This window comes from Piliocolobus tephrosceles, chromosome 1 (genome assembly GCF_002776525.5).
Source record: "Piliocolobus tephrosceles isolate RC106 chromosome 1, ASM277652v3, whole genome shotgun sequence".
Taxonomy (NCBI): domain Eukaryota; kingdom Metazoa; phylum Chordata; class Mammalia; order Primates; family Cercopithecidae; genus Piliocolobus; species Piliocolobus tephrosceles.
This window is the reverse complement of record NC_045434.1, coordinates 154644222-154650424: the sequence shown is the minus strand read 5'-3', so window position 1 is coordinate 154650424 and position 6203 is coordinate 154644222. Positions and strand designations below refer to the sequence as shown.

The 6203-nt window shown below is 44.4% G+C and overlaps 1 non-coding gene across 1 annotated transcript; it reads left to right on the top strand.

Moving 5' to 3' along the window:
• The first annotated feature begins 5682 nt into the window (after positions 1-5682).
• Positions 5683-5789, top strand: LOC111541552. The gene has a single exon (XR_002731298.1). It is a non-coding gene; the product is annotated as a U6 spliceosomal RNA (small nuclear RNA).
• Positions 5790-6203: the final 414 nt, after the last annotated feature.

The following is a 6203-nucleotide window of genomic DNA, read 5'->3' as shown; positions in this document are numbered from 1 at the left end:
GCAGTGGCCGGATCTCAGCTCACTGCAAGCTCCGCCTCCTGGGTTTATGCCATTCTCCTGCCTCAGCCTCCCAGGTAGCTGGGACTACAGGCGCCCGCCCGCTAGTTTTTTTTTGTATTTTTAGTAGAGACTGGGTTTCACCATGTTAACCAGGATGGTCTCGATCTCCTGACCTCGTGATCCGCCCGTCTCGGCCTCCCAAAGTGCTGGGATTACAGGCTTGAGCCACTGCGCCCGGCCTAGACTTATTCTTTTAAACCCCATCTCTTAGACCAGTGTCTGGCATATAGTAACTTATCATTAAGATTTTTTTCTCTTAAAAGTATTCTTTTTTTTTTTTTTTTTTTTTTTTTTCAGAGTCTTACTGTGTTGCCCAGGCTGGAATGCAGTGGCGGGATCTCAGCTCACTGCAACTTCCGCTTCCTGGGCTCAAGCGATTCTCGTGCCTCAGCCTCCCGAGTAGCTGGGATTACAGGCGTGTGCCATCATGCCTAGCTAATTTTTGTATCTTTAGAAGAGATGGGGTTTTGCCATGTTGCCCAGGTTCGTTTCAAACTCCTGTACTCAAGTGATCCTCCTGCCTCAACCTCCCAACGTGCTGGGATTACAGGGGTGATCCACTGTGCCCAGCCTTAAAAAGTATTCTTAACACAGAAAATTTCAATGTATCCCAAAGTACAGAGTATAACACAACGAATTCCCTTGTACTCATTTTCCATCTTCAACAACTAACAACTTATGGTCCATCATCTGTCCTCTATACCCCCTATTTCTTAGAATTAAATACATAAATGTAAATATTTTGGTGTAAGACATTGTAAAAAAGAAAAGAAAAGAAATGTAATTGCTAGGCCTCTCTCACTGACTTTAAAATACTGGGTGGGTGGCGACGGGCCGAGTGGCGAGAAGGAGCATTTTTCTAGAGGTCGGAGCCTTTTGTGGAACAAGTTCCTGTAATGGGAAAAATTGAGAAGGGTAAGAGGAAGGAATAACGATTATTATGTACCAAGTGTTGTGCATTATTGTTTAATTTCACCTTTCTGGGAGATACAGGTATGACATACCCATTTTAAAGATAAGGCTCACAGATGTTGAGTGCTGTATCTTCAGCAAAGCTGGGACTGGAACCCAGCTGTGTGTGGCTTCAAGGTCTGTATTCTCCACCCTCTGATATAATGAACCTGCAATGCATATCAAACCAAATCCACCCATGGTCTGAGGCTCTCCCTCCCGCCCGTGTATCTAAATCCAGCTTCATTCACAGGGCCTTGGGGGACAAGCCCCTGAGGGTTACTCCAATCCTTTGGAGAAGGAAGGGTTTCCATGCCTACAGTGTCAAAGGGGAATTCAGTTCCTTATTAAACAGAGCTCATTTCCTCCTGTTGCTTGTCCTAAGCAAATGACTGCCTGAAGTCCCAAAGAATTTGTAAGTAAATTTGTAGGCCAAGAGTAATGGCTCCTGCCTGTAATCTCAACACTTTGGGAGGCTGAGGCAGGAGGATTGCTTTTGTCAAGGAGTTTGAGACAAGCCTGAAAAACACCGCAAGACCTGTCTCTACAAAAAAAAAAAAAAAAAAAAAAAAAAAAAAAAAAATTAGCTGGGCGTGGTGACATACACCTGTGTCCCAGCTGCTTGGGAGGCTGAACCATGAGAATTGCTTGAGCCCGGGAGTTTGAGGCTGCAATGAGCCGTGATGATGCCACCACACTCATCCTGCATGACAGAGTGAGACCATGTCTCAAAATAAATAAATAAAAATTTGTAAGGGGTTAAACAATAAAACACACATACACTGGTTAGGACAAGCCATTTGTGGGAAAAATCTAAGAGACTGTATTTATGTGTGTTCTTGAATAGATTAGACTGGGTTTGATTGCGACTCTAAGGAAGTAAACCAAGCCCCAATTACTTTTCGGGGAAGGAGACCCCATTGTAAGAGAAGGAAGCTGATCAGCCATGGCAGCTTGGAAAATGACAAGTCTCAGGGGCAAATGCTGGCAAGGTCTGTCCATTCAGTGTCCAGGCAAGAAGAAAGCTTGGCAAGCAGACCTGAGCAAAGAAGTCTGCCAGGCAAGGCAACCCCTCTAGTGGGTAAGAGCACCTTGAGCAATTCAGCTGAGAGATAGGTCTTCTATTCAACCTTTGCCACAATTCCTTGCTCACTCTTCTGGATAATTTGGCTTCTTGAGTATTCGTTTTTCAACAGGGAAAGAACAAAGTGCTCTGGCTTGTATGAACTTCCAGTACTCTCGAAAGTTGATTTTCTCATTATAAATGAATAAATTGGCTTTCTGGTTATAACTTGGCTTCTCCAGTGATTTGCCTCCAGGGAGAGAATGGACTGATCTCCCTACTAGAGTGTGCTGTCTGCTTGCCAGCTTAACTACTCTTTGTAAGCGAATAAATGGGCCTCCTGTAGTTTATATATCAGCCTCTCAGGAGTGCCTGCTTAACGCCTCGTTTCCTGGGAAAGAAGGACCAGGTGAGAAGTGCCAACAAACAGGTCTCCAGGCCTGCAAGAGAGCAGGCCCCTTAAGTGGAGAATTCATCAAGGCAATGAATGCGGTCTCCTGGGGTCTCTTGGGAGAGAGTTGGTGTCTGAACCACAGTGACACGTGGCCTTAACACAAGGAATTGAACCTTCATGCCCCAAAGGAAGCAAGTTTGGATCCTTTCACCCCTAAGCAGGTTATTCCAGCTCAGTGAGGAGAATCCCTCCTTTATTCCCATTGGCATGAGATGAAGAGGTTCTCGGAAGCAAAACTTTGCCATGTCGCTCCTTCCTTTAAAACCCTTGACAGCCTCTTATTACTTAGAGTATAAAGTCCAAACTCCTTGGCAAGACTTGCCTTTATGACAGGAAAAATAAAAAAATTATTACTACATGATTTCATCAAATCAAATCCCCTTATAACTGTAAGGTGTTTTATTATGTGAACTGCAAAATAATTCTGTTGATGAAACTATGATATCCCATTGATCATAAAACACATCCAATTTCAGATAGACTAAAATGTGAAAAATATTGAAATCTGAAAGTCACTCAAATATGGTATTTAAAATGAAAGCTTCCCTTTTAGGGGAGAGAGACAATTCATTTTAAAGAAAAATAATTCTGCCTGGGTGTGGGGGCTCACACCTGTAAATCCCAGCACTTTGGGAGGCTGAGGTGGGCAGATCACTTGAGGTCAGGAGTTTGAGACCAGCTGGGCCAACATGGCAAAATCCCATCTCTACTAAAATTACAAAAATTAGCCTGGCATGGTGGTGGGCCCCTGTAATTCCAGCTACTCAGGAGGCTGAGGCAGGAGAATAGCTTGAACCTGGGAGGTGGAGGTTGCAGTGAGCTGAGATTGTACCACTGCACTCCAGTCTGGGCGATAGAGCAAGACTCCATTTCAAAAAAAAAAAAAAAAATTCTGTTATTTAGGAAAACACTGTGATGGATTTTATATTTTTGAGAAGGTATGGCTTATATGCTTAGGCTTGGGTAAGTGAGAACAAGTGAGAGAGACAGAGAGAAAGAGAGAGAGAAAGAGAAGAATTGCTCTATACAGTAAGGAACTAGAGCTTTCCTTGCTGCCAGAACAGTAGGGATGGGGAGATATGAGGAAGGCCTAGATTCAGGGTAGTATTCTCTAAAATTACCTGGGAGTTTTCAAATGCATGCCCGGCTGGCCCCACTTTCATAGATTCAGACTAAAATGATTTGAGATGAGTACTGGGAATTGGTCTTTTATTTTATTTATTTATTTATTTATTTATTTTTTGAGATAGCACCTGGCTCTTGTTGCCCAGGCTGGAGTGCAATGGTGTCATCTTGGCTCACCACAACCTCCGCCTCCCGGGTTCTCCTGTCTCAGCCTCCCGACTAGCTAGGATTACAGGCATGCACCACCATTCCCAGCTAATTTTGTATTTTTAGTAGAGACGGGGATTTCTCCATGTTGGTCAGACTGGTCTCAAACTCCCGACCTCAGGTGATCCGCTCGCCTCGGCCTCCCAAACTGCTGGGATTACAGGTGTGAGCCACCGCACCTGACCCAGGACTTGGTCTTTTTAAAAGTTTCTAGGAGATTGTAACTGGTGAGACAGAGGAGGTGGTGGTCCTTAAGAAGATAAAGGTCCTTGAGAAGATAAAGCTGGCTGGTAAGAACCTTCCTATGGTGGAGGTGGCCTATGCACGTTGGGGTCACCACGGTCAGTGTTTCATCGTAAGTGGTTTTCTGTCTGTGCTGTGGCCTTCTTTGGCTCTCTCAAGCCTGCAGTGTGAGCTGGCCATCCCAGCACTTGGATGTTACTGGTGTTTTGGGGAATGGAGGAAGTGAGTTGCTGCCCAGAAAGGAAGATGCAAAGGACAGACTTCAGGGGCTGATTGCAGCAGCAGAGCCGAGAGCAGCGAGGGACAGAGGACCAGGGCCACAGAGCCCAGAGCCGGGAGAGCACCGCCTCGCCCTACCCCCGGAACCACACCAAATCCTTAGGGATACTGGGCTTCCCACTGTTGGTGGCGTGGCTGTTTTAGCTTTTCTATTTGAATATTGAATGAAAGGATCATGCCCAAGGGCTTGAGGAACTGGGGACATTCAGAACCAACTCTGGTTTCATCATGTGTTTTATGATCTGGTTCCTGCCCACGTATCCCACTCCCTCCACACCTATGGCCTCACCCTCACCTCTATCCTGGGCTGCTTGAAATACCTATTTACCCTTAAAGACTCAGCCCAAGGTTTACCCACTCTGAGAAACCTTTTCTTCCCCTCCCCTGTCCTTCACGCCCCCCTGGAGTGGATGATTTTCTCCTGCTGCTCCGATGGATCACCTGCAGGCCTCCCAGCATGCCTCTGTTCTGGGTTGAATTGTGTCCCCCCAAAAGATAAGTTGGAATCCTAACCTCTGGTGCCTTATGTGACCTTATCTGGAGATAAGGTCTTTATAAATGTCCTTATACAAGGGGAAAAATTTGGGCACAGAGACAGACATGCACAGGGAGCAGGCCATGTGAAGATTAGAGTTGGTGTTGCCACAAGCCAAGGAACTACCAGAAGTGGGGGAGAGGCCTGGAGCAGATCCCTCTCCAGCTCCACCAAAGGGGAGGAGTAGAGTACACCAAGAGAATAATTAACAGGGGAATCTGGCTAATTCCAGAAAGCTTTTCAAGGAAAATGACATTTGAGCTGAGCAGAGAGGAATGGCCCTGCTGACACCTTGGTCTTGAACTTCTAGCCTGCAGAATGGTGAGATAGTAAAATTCTGTTTTTCTAAGCCATTCAGTTTGTGCTACTCTGTTATGTATGGCCTAGCAAATTTATATGGCCTCTGACATGTCAGTGACTTCATGTTTTTAGGTCTGTTACCCCCACTAAGCTATAAACCCCTCAAAAGCAGAGACTGCCTTACTCATTTTTGCACTTCATCTAACAACGCCTAAATATTTGTTGAATGAATCAGTGATTACAGTTCATTCCCAGTTCCCTGAATCTACTCTCAGAAACAGTACATGGTGGTAGAAAATGCCTGGTGCTTAGTTGGCTGCTGTTACCAGCTCTGCTGCCATCTGTCCATGACTATCATCAATAACCACAGCAATGACAATGACCCCAGTTTCAGCTAGCATTTGGTGGACATCAAACTATATGAGAATACATTTATTCAGTCTGTCACTCAAAAACCATTGAGTGGTGCTCGCTTTGGCAGCACATATACTAAAATTGGAATGATACAGAGAAGATTAGCATGGCCCCTGCACAAGGATGACAGGCAAATCTTTGAAGTGTTTTATGTTTTAAGACTTGTGCACAAGCAGCTTTATTTGAAATTGCAAAAACCTGGAAACAACCCAAATGTCTAACAACAGGTTAGTGGATAAACAAGTTGTGGTATACTGGTATATCCATACAGTGGAATAATTCTTAGCAATGAAAAGGAATGAATTGTCCATATAGGCATCAATGTAGATCAACTCAAAATAATTATAAATGAAATAATCTAGGTAAAAAATGAGTACATATTATATGATTCCATTTATATAAAATTCTAGAAAATGTAAGCTAATATATAATGACAGGAGCAAATCAATCATTATAGCCTAAAAATGGGGAGAAGCAGAGGGATAGGAGAAAGGGATTACCAAGGGGCATAAGGAAACTCATGAGGGCGGTGGGTATATTCAATATCTTGATTCCAGTGATGGTTTCAAATT